Source organism: Sciurus vulgaris (assembly GCF_902686455.1).
Source record: "Sciurus vulgaris genome assembly, chromosome: 17".
NCBI classification, from domain to species: Eukaryota; Metazoa; Chordata; class Mammalia; order Rodentia; family Sciuridae; genus Sciurus; species Sciurus vulgaris.
Genome location: NC_136478.1, coordinates 30,541,212 through 30,556,387, shown reverse-complemented (window position 1 = coordinate 30,556,387; position 15,176 = coordinate 30,541,212). Strand labels below are relative to the sequence as shown.

Genomic DNA, 15,176 nt, shown 5'->3' with positions numbered 1-15,176 from the left:
ATAATACTGGTGCTTCCTTTTGATGTCAGTGTATGAGAAGACAGTGTGGGATAGAAGAGGTGTTTGTGCTAGAACAACTGTACAGACACCATTTAGGCTGTAGGCAAGCCAGAAGCCATGTCTCTCCTAGGTAAAAGGGCTGACCTGTTACTATTCCTACTTGTGTGTACAACATGTGTTAGAAGAAGTAATTATTTTTAGCCGACTGACTATGACCAAGATTAATAGCTCTTGAAAGGGCTATAATGAAAGGCTGCCCCAACTGGCTTCTACATTTTTCTTTATTTATCCTGCTCTCATCCCTGTCACCTTTGGGCATCAGCCAAATGTCATTTATGTGAGATTTGCCCCTTGGATGTGAAAGGCCACTCTTTCTTAATGATGGGAGGTGATTGGGCTGCAGGGCTGAGGAACTTGGACAGTTGATGTGACCCAGAGGAGAGTCCTTTCAGGTCTGCGGGAGTCACAGGAACAGGACACTCACTCCTGAGGGAGAAAGAACATGAGAATATTCAGCTATCTAATCCAGGTCATTGAGGTGTACTCAAGGTATAATAGGGAGTAGATCAAGGGCTCCTTTGTCAAGTCCTTGTATTTCAGTGGTTTCTTTGTTTGGAGCACTTGGAAGTTCCTTTTTTTCTGATGAGATTATTCTGACTGAAATTGTCAACTGTTCCTAGTTTTATAAAACTGGGACGTCTCCTTGTGGTAGACTACAAGTGAACCCCTGCATCCCTTCTTGCTTCTTTCTGTCACAGACCTTTTAGGCAATAGTTGTCCAAAATGCAGATTCAATTTCCCAGCCACTCCTGCAGCTAATGTGGGAGAAGACACATCCTGTGGTAGTTTCTGGGAAGTTTCCTGTAGAGAAAGTTGGTGTGTGCTCTTTGCCCTTTTCTTCCCAGGCCCTTCCTTTTCATTCGGTAAGTGAGGGCTGATTCTTAGAGTGGTGTGCTAGATGGAACTTGAGTCTCTAAGGACTTCATGAGAGCCACCATACTATCCTGGTCAAGCCACTCCTATTTTGGGTTTTGGGTCACTTGTAGGCAAACCTGTGCCTAGATCATACACTATTTCTATATATTGCTCAAGAAGAAAATAAAATCTCAAACCCTTAGATTTTCTTCTTCCATTCTAAATGTTAATATCAGAATTTATACAGAATTCCTCTTCTCTTCTTTCAGCCCCTACAAATTAAAGCAACCTAAAAAAAGATAATTCAGTAATTTATTTAAGATCTAAAGGCATGAAAGATATATTAATATGAGAGACATGAGAGAGGGGTTAGGAAGAAGGCAGAACAGAAAATAAAGACACTGAGGAAGAAGATAGCGAGGGTCGCTCTTAATGGCCTTCTGTCATAGGCAGGGAACCCTCGCCACCTTCCAGTGCTGGTGGCAGCAACGGCTTCTTTTCCAAGACTATTAGAAGGCCTTAGGGATTCCACTCATCTGCTTTCTGAAGGCCTGGGGAGCTTTCTTAAATCTCAAGTTCCAAATGTCAAGTCTCTATTTAGTGCTTTGCAGGTCCCTTGCATGAAACTGCCCGGGCATCTTTGCATGAGGCCACCTTGACTCTAATACTGTCTACATTAGACGATATGTATTGAATTCACTGTAGTGGGCTGCACATTATTAATTAACACAATCCTTTTAAAAGAGAGGCTGAGATGTGTAATGATTTTTCATGATTTCTTCAACTTCTGAAAAAGAAAAGCAACTGTTTGGCTCACTGTTCTCATTAGCATTTATAAAGTGAACCAGGAGAGGTATTCTCTGCAGTGTTTTTCCTTGCTGTTTCTTGCCTTTTAATTTGAAGAATAGCAGGATCTTGTCTTTTGTTCACACCAGTAAAAGTCCATTCAGCTGGAAAAAGAACAGTGTGCTCTTTGTGTACTCAGAGCATTTGAATGCTTTTGGTCACATACTAGTTGCTGTTTAACTACAATAAAATTGTGACCAAAAGAGATAAACATTTAAAGGATAAATGACAGGGCTGTTAATCTGAAGGCAAGTTTTGTAGCATTGTTGTTTTTAGCTAACAGGTATGTAGCCAGCAGTCTCAGAGAAAACTTTTGCATCTAAAACTGAGTAAAGCCTGTTTGCAATCATTTAAAGCATATAATCTCTAAACACTAAAGCAAGTAATTTATAATATTGGTAAATAAAAATTGGGTTTATGGTGTCCAGAATGATGTTTTCACCATGTATATGATGTAGAATGACTGAAATCAAGTTAATTAACATGTATTACTTCATGTATTTATCAGATTTTTTTGGTGAGAACACTTAAGATCTCTCCTGGAAATTTTCAGCTATACCCATGCTGTAGATCTCTGGAATGTCACTGGACATTTTTAATGGCAGATTATCTTATGTTTTGAAAAAATCATTTGAACACATCTAAATTCTTAGGAAACTTCTAGGAATTTCCTTGATGTGTTTGCTAAGCTGAGCCATGTTTATAGGTATATATGACTACATACATGAATATATTCATAATGTGTTCACCTGCATATAGAATATCTAAGCATGTTATCTAAGAAAAGGGGTTTGGGGATTTTATAAGTCTACAGATTCAGAACTTGATCCATCTTTAACCCTATAAAGCATTAGATTTGCCTTTCTGGTATATGACCCTTTGAAAAAAACTGGTATAGTGAGGGTACTTAGATGTTGGAGTGCTATTTGTTCTCAGGAATATGAAATATACAAGGTTTTACTTGTCTTTTGTCAGAGTGCTGAGGTATATGTTGCCTTATATGATGGTTCCATTGGCTTCCAGCCTTTTCCCAAGATAACAGAAAATAAAATTAATCCAACGTATATTTTACAAAGGTCTTTTTCTTACATGTAGTCACATCTTGCTATACAACAGGAGTCTTAAATTTTTCCTGTGTATCACTTAAATGTAAGATGGTTAATGAAAGCTGAAACTGCCTCAGTTTAGGGGTGACTTTAGGGGCTGGTAGGACCAGTGGTGAAATAAGAAGTATGTATGCTACTGAAAGGGAGCTGAAGTAGGATGATATTTGCTGCTATCTAAAGAAAAGAACGGGTTTCCATCAGATTACCTGACAAGGAGGCCCACCAGTTGACAAGTAAACTTCTGAACATTTAGCTTCCAATCTGTTTTATGTCACCTCACTTGAAATTATTAATCGATTAGCAGTGCTCAGCAAACATAGAAGAATGCCTTAAACAAGTGATAATTAATATTCTCAGAGAGATGAGAAAACACTATGTACATGGAACAGGAATAAGACAGTAATAAAAAGGACAGTCACATGTTAATTTCCTTAGTTGTGATGATGTATTATGGTTATTTTTTTAAAAAGTCATCTTTATGTCTTAAAGTTACACACCAAAATAAATATAGTTGAAATATTATATCTGGGGTTTCTGCTTTGAAATAATTCAGAAAAAAATGACAGGATGAGGAGGAATAGATGAACTAAGATTGATAATTGTTGAAGCTGTGTAATGTGTGCCTGGGAGTTATCACACAATTGTCTTTACTCTCTGAGTTTGAAATTTTCCATTGTAAAATGTTAAAAAAGGGAAACATTTAGAGAACAAGAAAGAACTCTTGAAAATTAAAAATATGATAGCAGAAATAACTTCATTGGAAATGTTAGAAGATGAAGATGTTTTCTCAGAATGTGTATGCGAGGAGGGGGAGACAAAGCAATTGAAAGTAAGATGAAATTGGAGGATCAATCCAAGGAGTCCAATATCTAATTCAAGATTAAGAATTAAAGGGTTAAAATATCATACAGAAGAAATTAACAAAGAAATGCTACAAGGTAATTCCTTGACCTAAAGATATAGGTGCAAGGACCTTGACTGGATGCGTAGCAGAAAGGCCGAAAAATGAGGCCATTGAGGTACTTCATCCTGAAATTTCAGAACCCCAGAGAAAAAGAGAAGGTCCTAAGAGTTGTCAGCCAGCTCTCATTTCTGCCCTCAACTGGTTTGGGTATTGTAGTGTCCAGAGCTTTCCTGGGCCAACTGATCCAGACAGTTCTCCTCATGTTTTGCTTGTCAAGGATGTAATGGTGACCAGGCTGTTGGGATTGAGAGATAGGCCCTGGGGTCTAACCTCTGCTCCTACACCTCTGACCAGTTTTCCTGTTTTCAGCTCTATTTCCAAAATGCATCTATCTGCCTTTGGAATACGTAGTTTTGTAATTCCTGAGCCTTTCTGGAGACAGTGGCCGGAACCAGCTAAGCCAGCTAATTTCTAATCGGTCTTCTCCTTTCCCTCTTAATGCCTGACTTGCCAACAAGGCCGCAACTTTTTCTGTTCTCCTAACCCTAACCTTTGCATCTTAACAAATCCGGTGTTGCATCTCTCATTCATTATCTTCTCTTTCAATTCTCTTTGTCCTTGAAGGTTTTTTGTTCTTTTGTTATTGTAGTTTTAATTTCTCTCTTCCTTCCTTTTTACACAGCACTGGGAACTGAACCTAGGGCCTTGGGCAGGCTAGCAAGCGCTCTACGAATTTGCTGCATCCCCAGACCTTGTTTTAATTTCTTAACAGACATTTCAGTAAGGTTTTAGGAAGAGTCAAGTACCTGTTTTGAATCCACCATGTTCAAATAAGAGTTAATTTGTTGTGTTAGTCATTTATCTGGATTATCAATTTCTTTTCCTAAGGTTTATTTGAAAATCAAATTAAGCTAAGAAAATAATTTAATATATAGAAAGTGATTTCTTCTTTCTCAAAGTCTGCCTTGCCTCCTGACACTCAAATTGGTTTGTTTTTGACCTTTTAGGAAATACCATGGTCCTTGAGGACTCCTGCTCCTTTTAGCAATGAACTCTGTACTGTTTTGGGTCTTACTCTAAGCACGTGATGTTTGCACTGTCACTGGACTAGGTTAAGTGACCTCTGTGAACATACAGTGATGTCTTGGTCTAATCATGTATTGCCTATGGCACTCGTGAATCTAAGTTTAATAAATACTTGCTGATCAAAGCATACCACTGAGAATTTTATTACTTTGTTTTTATATGTGTTATGTGTGATTTTATTTCAATGCCTTTTCAACCTATTGCTCAGAGATCAGTAGGAAGGAATAAATGTAGTGAGTATTAGATTTGAGGGTGATGTTGATAAGTTTGAAAATGTCATTGGTTTTCAGATTCTAAAGTATTTTATTGGAATTGTAAAATTTCTATCATATTTAGACCTGACTAGTTATTATCCCTAGAAAGGTGAAATAGGGGACCTGAGTTGCAGGCTTCTCTAGAAAGCTTCTTTCACTGTGGCTTTTGCTTAATGACTTACCTGTAAACAGGCAGTCCTGTTTATTTTAAGCTCTTGCCTTTTAGCACAGCATAGTTTTAGTTGTTCAGAGTATGCCTCTCTTGTGTAAGTAACAATGCTGTCATTTTCTCTAAAGTCACCTTTTTTATTAAAGAAACTCTTTAATAGTTCCACATATTCTGTAGTTATGCATTTCTGTGGGTGCTCACCGACCCCGGCACAGTGTTTAATAAATTATTGAACTTTGAAGAACCTTTGAGAAGCAAGGGCTTTATGTGACTGAGCAGCAGACATGAAAAAACGCTATCCTCCAGAGTATCTAACAGACAGAAATAGAGGCTTGATCAGACAATATAAGCACCGAGTGAATGATGGTAATACCATGAAATATTTACACCCCTGGAGCACGCTAGGGTGGGGAGGATAGTGTGTGGTTTTTTTTATCGTTTTGGGTTGAACCTGACGCCATACAACTCACCGCTCTATGATCTTAAAAGCAAAACAGAAAGAAAGAAAAAAAGAGTGAGAAAGAAAGGAAGAAAGGAAAAGGAAAATAAAGAAGGGAACGAAGAGTATTGATTTGGTGATATTTGTTGTTTGCAGTATCTTATCACAAAAGCAAGACTTCTTTTATTGACAGCTACCTTACGGAGAGTCAAGTTCTAATCTGGCCTTAGAAAGACTGACAGTATCAGAAATGGTTTCTTGCTGCTATAAGCTTAAAGTTTTAATTTAATCAGCCATGATTTTATTATCTGTAAAAATAGTAAGTTAAATAGCAAAGAAGTGAATGATCTAATATGATCTTACTTTCAAACAGAATATGCTATTTTTTTTTAATGGAATGCTATTTTAAATTGGCTAATGATAAATTTCTTTAATAATGATCCATGGAGAAAATTAGCATAACAGAAGTATCTGGATTACTTAGGGAAGGTTTGGAAGATATTTATCCAAACTAATACATATTTAGATCATTTCTCATACCTTCCAACATAGAACAGGCCAGACCAATTCATTTTGCCCCTCTGCCCAGTATTTTTGTCATTTTTTTTTTCTTACACTGATGAACTTTTTAAGATTTCATGATATGTAATATTGTTACAAATAGTTATTGTTGAGGAATAAATGTTGACAAGGAATATTTTGCTTTATTGAATTTCATTTTACTCAATTTATCTTGAAAATCCACAGATTGTCTTTGTGAGGTGTTTTAATTTAGTGTTTCTGGTTGTAGAAGAATTGAATCTTGTATTAATAAAGAAGCTCAGATTGACCATAGGCATTGGCCTTTCAAGAGAATCATCTGACTTGGGGAACTTTGGTCAGCTTCGTGAGCATCCTGGGTTCGTTCCTCTGATACGCATTTTGCTGAACTAGGTTATTTGTCCCTGAGGTCATAGTGACCTATGTTGGCACGTTTCTGCCCCTTGTCCAGTTAAGATAGTAATGTTGGAAACTTTAATGAGACTGTCCTTTGCAACCGTAATATTTTGTCAGTAGATTATAAGTAAGGGAAACTTTAAATGACTGCTGTTTTTAATGTAGGAACACGTTGCATACAAAAAAGTTTGTAGCCTAAGGACCTAGTATCAATGAAAAAGGATAGAGAGCCATTTGTGAAAGGATGTATCAAATTGAAATAGTAAAAGTAAGATATTATTTGTATGTGTTTTTATTAAAGGTAATAATTATTGCATTATTATTATTTGTATATATTTTAATTTATTTTTTTGTTGCTGAAATGAGGCCCTGGAAAACATTGGTGTTTAGAGTTTGAGTGATATGGATTTCATTCTGCCACTTACTTGTTTGATTTCTGGCAAGTCATGGTTCTAATACTCAATTTTCTTATCTAAAAATGGGGCTAATGGTAACTTACTTCCTACTTTGTTAAGACTTCCTAGCATTTAGCACAGTACCCAGTATGTGGGAGGCACTCAGTAAATATTAGTTCCTTTCCTCTTCCTCTTCAGTTAAACCAAAAAGCCTTTATCTAGGAGGTGAGAGACTTTTAGAAGCTCTTGATTGATGGAGGGAATAGGTCACTGAACCAGAAGAAGGGCACTGGAGGCCTGTGGACAATCATGTGAGAGGGTGAGAAGTGGGGTGTGTGTTGGAGGGCGGGAGGGTGTGGATGGACAGAGGAAGGATGGTCTGAATTCACTGACCTCAGGCAGATGTAGTCTTGGAGATTTGAGACCTTATCTGAACTTCCACTGTCATTATTTGATTCTCAGAATGGGAGTTGAGAGCTTCTGAAAAGTTGGGAATCTATTTCTTCTTGACCTCCTATCTCACTCTTTTTTAAGTACAAAATATTAAAGAAGATTAAGTTGAACTAGGACACATCAAAGGTTTTTCTGTTCTCAAGTGCTATCTCTGCTCATAATACTTTCATAAAACTCTTAGCATGATTGGTATCAATAGCAGATTTCAGGTGCTATCCATGTATTCATTTTGCAGATTTTAATGAAGGCCTGTGTATGCTTCAGTGCCATACTGTCCTCTGGGGCTTCTGTGTTGACAGATAGACCAGAGCCCCTCCCCTCAAGGGCATTAACATTCTTTAGAAGAAGCAAACCTGTAAATAGTAAACAATATTAAGGCAATAAATGAGACCATGTCCTATAGTGATAAACAGTATGCTACCTTAATGACTGAGGGGAGGTGGTGTGGTCTGAAGTGACCTTTGATGTGAACTCCAAAGGAAGAAAAGGATGTTCATTCCAACTACAGGAACAGAGCTCTGAGGTGCTGATAAGCTTTTCGTGTAGGAGGAACAAAGGTGTTCAATGGTCAGAATTTAAGGAGAAGAGATAAAAGGGAGAAGGAATGAGGCTAGATCATTGTAGGGCCCCGAGGCTGTGATAAAGATGTAGATTTTATGCCAAGTTCAGGGGAAACCACTGGAGGGTTTTAAGGTGGATAGTGTTTATACGGAGTGTGTGTTTTATAAAGATCACTGACTGCTGCATGGGAAATATTAGAGAACCAGAGTAGAATTAGAAAAATTGGAACTGGGCACAGTGGTGCATGCCTGCAATCCCAGCACTTCCGGGAGCTAAGGCAGGAGGATTGCAAATTTAAGGCCGGCCCCAGTACCTTGGTGAGACCCTGTCTCAAAATAAAAAATAAACAGGAGTAGGGATGTGACTCGGTGATAAAGTGCCCCTGGGTTCAATCCCAGTAACAAAAGAGAGAAAGAAGAGAAAAAAATCTGGAGAGAGAGATGTGCATACGGCTTGGCACAGGTGACAATTACAGAGGTGGACTCAAGGGGGGATGTTGTGTTGGAGACAAAGTTGAAGGGTTTACTTGGAGACTGGATAAGGAGATTTGAAAGGAAGGAATACAGGATATAACATCAGGTTTTCAGTTTGAATGACTAGATTGCGGCCATTTACTGTGATTAGAAGACAGAGGAAGGACCAGGTCCGGTGCTGAATTCAGGTGCTGTCCTTTGGACAGTCCCATGGCGGGTGCTGTTAAATAGACAGGGGGAATGGAAGGTTAGGGCCGGAGCGCCAGCTTGTCACTGGTGGATGAAAGCCTTGAGCTTCTCTCTTCATGAATTGTTCTTTTTAATTTTTATCTTTTTTAAAAAATATATATATTTTTTCAGTTGTCGATGGACCTTAATTTAATTTATTTATTTATATGTGGTGCCGAGGATCAAACCTAGGGTGTCACACATGCCAGGCAAGCCCCAGCCCCAGCCCATGAATTGTCCTTTAGCTTGTGATGTGCTTCCAGGCCTCAGTTTTTCCTGAGCAAACGTGTATTTCTTCACCTTTTCCTGTGGCTGGGTTGCACTGCCACACTGTCTCCAAGTCCAACAAATGTGTTCCTTCCAGGCAAAAGCAAAAGATGACATATACCATGAGCCAGATTTTCCATGACAGACTTGTAAGGAACAAGATAATCTCATTGTTCCTCTTGCTACTTAAAATAAAGGTAATATTGATTTTATAGTAGCGGTTCAGGTCCTAAGGCGTGATATTGATTAAGCGTCTGATGAGAATTTGCAGGGTAGCCTTCTAGACCTGCAGCTACAGGGCATCTCCCCACTGGGCCAGGCCTCTGTGCTGACCTCCACTGTTAGAAGTGGTGTTTGTCTTAGGAATTCTTGGCCCTGTTTAGTCTAGGCACTGTCCAGAACATTTATTTTACCTGATGGATGGCTCAATCCAGCCTGTTACCTTAATCTGACCTTAAAGATGGGAGTCTAACTCCTTTGTTCTTAGTAACTGTGAAGACTAATTTTAATGCTATTTAGAATTATTTTCTTACCGGTAGCAGATTTCATGTTGAATCTTCTATGAAACTTCTTAAAATGCTATAACCTGACTTTCCTCTTTTTTTTTTTAGTGCCACTATGAGCAAAGCTCACTTTAAGGAATTTTTTTTTTTTTTTTTTTTTTTTTTTTTTTTTAACAAGGGAAGGTACCTCTTTCAACAATGCCATTATTAAGCCAAAGAGACTCCTCAATTTGAATGTTACATCAAGGAAAGTAATTTCCTATGGTTATTGTGATCTGATACATTCAACATATAAAACATACAAGTCAGGCTTTATGGTATTTACAGATCTTATTCTGAAGTTATCTTGAACAATTTAATAGCAATCAGGGGATAAATTTCACTATCCTAAGTGAGGAAGTTCCCAGAAATCATCTAAAAATAGCAGTTGTATATAAAAAGTTTTGACTTTCTGTTGTAGTAAAATTTGTGTATTTTCCTTGTAGGTCTGATAATTCTGTGTTGTTCATATGTTGGTGTAAGGATTAAATGTGTTCGTATAGACTAGGTACTCAGTATAGTGCTTGACACATAGTAAGTGCTCAATTGGTATTATCCGTTATTAGTTGTTATAATGTGATGTTAGTGGCAACATCCTTTTATATTGTCCACACTTTCTAGCATGGACTGGGGCACACAGGTAGATAGATGCTCAGAGACTGAGATCGCCAGCATTTGGGATTTCCTTCCGCACTTGCAGTATTATAACTGATTTTATATCTTTTTTAAAATAGTCTAGGTTCCTGGTGTCCTTTGATCTGTTACATGGTTACTCTCAAAAGGAGCCATGTGAATTTGACTATTTCCATATCTGCCTGTCTTTGTTAGCTGCCAAATAGAGCTCAGGTTTTAAATCTTTTGCAGTTTAAAGAGATAGCAAACGTTAACCATTCCTAGCACAGTGCCTGACACAAGATAGCTAAATGTGTTTGACTCAGAATCACGATTTCAGGTCAATTCTACCCCTAGGGAGGCAATGCTGGGGCATGAGGCTGTGGCTCCTTTTAAGAAAGGAGGTTAACTAATTATTTTTTTATCCTAGTAGAAGATGATATGAAGGGAATCCAGTGCTTTTGAATTTTCCTGTTGATGCACACAAGGCAACTCTGTGTATGTAGCAGGACAGTGGAATGGAAAGGCAGCTGTGTTAGTACAGAAATGGCCTCTGTTTGGCTCATGAGCACGGAGTCATTTTAGGGTTGGTTTATGAGTCATCTGAAATATGCATTTAATCTAGACTTGTGGCCTGCTGGTGAGGCTGCTGCTTTTTATGATCTCAAATGTCTTGTCCATGTCAAAACTTGCCTTGTTTCTTTGTTTACTTTGAATCAAGGAAATGTTCATGACCACACTTGGAATTCCTTCTCAAGTGTGCATTTGGTCACATCACCCCTGGCTACCACCAGTACATGACTGTTTATTTTGGATGTCCTTTTCTGATGTTCAGCTAATTTAACCCACAATGAAGTTAATCCTTGCTTCTTTGGAAAAGTACAGATTTACTTATTAGCTGCTTTCAGAGACATTTGCATTTTCATGAAAGCGAGTATATAATTCCACTGACTTTTGGACCTATCTCCCCACATATACAGTGACTTTTCGAAGTCAGGATTCATAGCAAATCAGAACTGTCTTGAGTTATCTGACGTGCTCGTTGAGGTTAATAGTGAATGTGTAAGTGACATACATGGGTAGGTGATATTGCATATCCTGTTACATCCATTTATTTCGCCTAGTGAGTAGAAGAGAAAAAAGAAAATAAAGCTACTTGGAATTGAACTTTTCACTTCTCTACAATTGTAGTATACTGATGAAATGCCTGGATGCCGGAACCATAGTTCTTGGGTTTGAGTACTGGTTCTGCCACTTACAAGTTGAGTTACCTTGGGCAGGTCACTTAATTTCTCTGTACCTCAGTTTCAATATCTGTCAAGTAGGGATGATTATAGCAACTGCCACCTAGGATTGTTTTGATGATCCACTGAGTTAATTTAGATAAAGCATTTAGAACAGAACTCAGCACATTGTAACTGTTTTATGAGTTTCAGCTGCTGTTCTATTAGTAATTGCACAAATAAAAAAGGTGAAGGTGTAAATTATTAGTCCAGGCTAGTTATCTGTGAAACACTTTAGGCGCTGTATTTAGCCCTGTGGGTTTGTATAAATTAGGGTAGGTACTGTAAAAAAAAAAAAAAAAAAAAAAAAAAGTTAAAGTACTGTATAATGGTTTAAATATAATGAAGATTTCTTTCCTTCGTGAGTAATAGTATTGAGTGTGATGAACAGGCATCCATTTAGGGAGGTAAGCTAAGGAGTGTGCGCCTTCTCTGATCCATGGTCTGGAAGGTCACCTTAGGTTATCTCCATTCTAGCCAGGCAGAAGGGGGAAAGAGCATGTAGACTGGCCTTTAGGAGTTTTTTATGGGCCAGACCTGGAAGTGGCACTCATCACTTCTGTTCACATTCCACTGGCCTGAACTCAGCAGGAAGAAGAGGAAAACAGCAGCCTAGTCTCAGCCACAGAGTTTTAAGAGCATTTGAGACCCAGAAAGACCTGTGGACTCTAAACTTCAAACATAAAATTGCAGAATTGAAATGAATAATTGCTTCCTTAAATATTTATAAAATGAAACTTTATATCAGTTTTCTAAGGTGTCACATTTTGTGAGCAAAAAATGTTATTACATTTGAAAATCATTTGTAACTTGGCTTTTCTAATTTCTGAGAATTCACAAATGTGCCCAGTGATTGCTGAGAAATGACTGGCAATCATAAATGAATTTCTTAAGGCCAAATAAACTCACACATAAAGTTATAAAAATTATTCAATTTTCTTTTATTAATGGAAACTTAAATGTGAAATTTGGGGATAGTGTAATGTTTATTTTGATAGGAGATGGGACCTTCAAAATTAGCAGGATTGTTGCTCACTTACATAGATCTTAAAACAGTCCTGTCATTGATGCTTATTGTATATAAACATATTTTGGTTGCTTTGAAAGGTGTGTCATGAAAGTGACTAAACACATTTTGCATTTTTTTTTTTTTTTTGCGGTGCTGGGGATTGAACCCAGGGCCTTTTGCTTGTAAGGCAAGCACTCTACCAACTGAGCTATATCCCCAGCCCCACATTTTGCATTTTGAGCTCAAATATTTTCCTCTTTATGTTTCTCTCTTTTTTCTCCCTTTTAGTTTCTAATAAAATATTTGCAGCTGTGAAATCCAACATGACAAATTACATCAAGGCCAGGTGCTTGGTCTGGTAGAGGCCAATGCCAGAGAAAAGTGCCCCGTCCTTCTGATAATCACATGTCAGTACTAGGCTTTGGTCTTCCTTCCGAGTCATTCATAGCCTCTTGGGCCGTGACTTACTTTTTCTAAATTCTCCCATTCTTCTAAAATGAGGCACTTCCAAATGGGAGATGTAGTTTTGAAAAATCACTTTTTAATCGAACTTGTCAGGTTTAGTTAATTATAGTTGCTTTTTTTTTTTTTTTTTTTTTAGGTCTTCCCCCCACCCCATTTATACTTTTAGCAATTGTACTGCCAGTTGGAATTTGATTGATTACAGAAACAAACTCTCCAGTATCACTCTAAAGGGACTGTGACGCAGGTTGGAGCTATGGGAGACCTTCTGGGATGGGATTGGCTAATAATACACATGACAATTGCTTCTGATGATCAAGCATTGCAGGAATCTCTGAAAGTGGAGCATGGGACGTGGAGTGAGAGCCGGAAGTGAGTGGGGAAGGAACAAACCTTTATTGTTCTTCCTGGAGTCATCTCCATCTCAGTACTTGGCAACTTCATTCTTCTGGTTGCTCAGGCCAAAAAATTCAGATTTTTTTTTCCTATTCCATGTCTCATCCATCAGCAGATTTCATTGCCTCTATTTTCAAAATATATTCTGCCATTCTTCTCCAAGATACTAGCTTCTCTCTTGGATCATTGCAATATCTTCTTATCTAGTCTCCCTACTTCTTTCCTTCCCTTTCTCTACACAAAACCAAAGTAAATCTTGGAAAAACAGTCAGTTCAGATCTCTCCTCTGTTCAAACTCTTTGGTTTCCTCCAAACGTTAAACACAGTTACCACATAATCCAGCAATTCCACTCCTAGTTACCTAAGAGAAATGAAAATGTGTTCATATAAAACTTGTACATGAATGTTTGCAGTAGCAATTTTTCATGACAGTCAACAAATGGAAAAAACCCAGCGTTTGTTAAATGATGACTGGATGATAAAAAATGCTGTGTTCATACAATGAATATTATTTGTCACTAAAAAGAACCAAGCACTGATACATGCTACAGTATGGATGAACAGAGGTCTGTGACACGAGGCTATACATTAATGATTCTATATGCAGAATTAGGCAAGCCTGTAGAGACAGGAAATAGATTAGTGGTTGCCAGGAGCTGGGGACTGCTAATACAGAGCTTCTTTATGGGGTAATGGAAATGCTGTGAAACTAAGTAATGGTGATGATTGACTAATTCTGTGAGTATACTTCTGACTTGTATATTTTAGAAGGATAAATTGACATGTGAATTATATCTCAAAGCAGCTATTACAGATTCAAAAACTCTGGCTGGATCTCTGATCTGTGTCTTTCCTCTCTGACCTCCTCTTCTCCAATTCTGTTTTCTCAGGATTATGAGCTTCCTGCCACAGGACCTTTGTACTTGCTGTTCTTTCCTCCTAGAACTATCTTCCTTCAGATATCTGCTCTTTCTAGTTTCAATTTAAATATCACATCCTCAGGAGACTCTCAGATTACCCCCAAAATAGTACTACCCATCGCATTGCCTGCTGCTGCTCTCTGTTCCCATTACCCTGTATCACTCACCATGATTTGGTTTGCTTGTTTTTTGCTTGTCTTCCTCCTTTAGATGTAAGCTCCATGTGGCAGTGACCTTGCTTTGTTCACTGCCGGATCTGTGTAATGTAGGCTAGATCTTTTCACCAAACCATTAGCATGAAAAATACTTGATTTTTGTGCCTCTGGTGCTTTTCAGAGGAAACTTTATATTTGCAGGGCGTATTCAGTCTGTCTCTTCAGGGCTACATTAGAAATCAGTAATTCTCTTGGGCTCCATAATCCCTTATTGTCAGATAACTTGCTATAGATTGGGTAATTTTTCTCCATGTAAGCTGTTTGTGTTTATAATATGTAAAGTTGGCTGCTTCTTGTATTTCATATGGGTTTGAAACCTTAGTTCTATTCAGTATTAACTGACCACTCCTCTGCTGTTTTTTTCTCCTCTGGAACATTTAATTTTGAAGGCACTTTCTGCTAGAAGATTCTTGGCAAAATAAAATTTATTTCTGGAAAATGACTGATTACTTTGGAGTTCATGTAGAGGCAAAATTACTTAGGAAGACTGAGGTGGGGAAAAAGGAAAGAAAAATTCTATGAATGCTTTAAAAAGCAAGTATATAATTTGAAGAGCTCTCAAAATGTGGTTTTTTTTTTGAGGTGCTGAGGGTCAAGCCCAGGGGCTCATGTATGCTAAGCAGGCACTCTGCCACTGAGCTACCCCCGCAGGCCCTCAAAACACAATTCCTTCTAGCTCCATTTCCTTTTCCTACTTGCAAGCTT

At 38.0% G+C, this 15,176-nt stretch overlaps 1 protein-coding gene across 1 annotated transcript in view; it reads left to right on the top strand.

Annotated features, from left to right (window-relative positions):
* Nucleotides 1-15,176, top strand: part of LOC306648404 (alpha-ketoglutarate-dependent dioxygenase FTO) — a 217,569-nt gene that overhangs the window by 50,466 nt on the left and 151,927 nt on the right. The window lies entirely within an intron of this gene.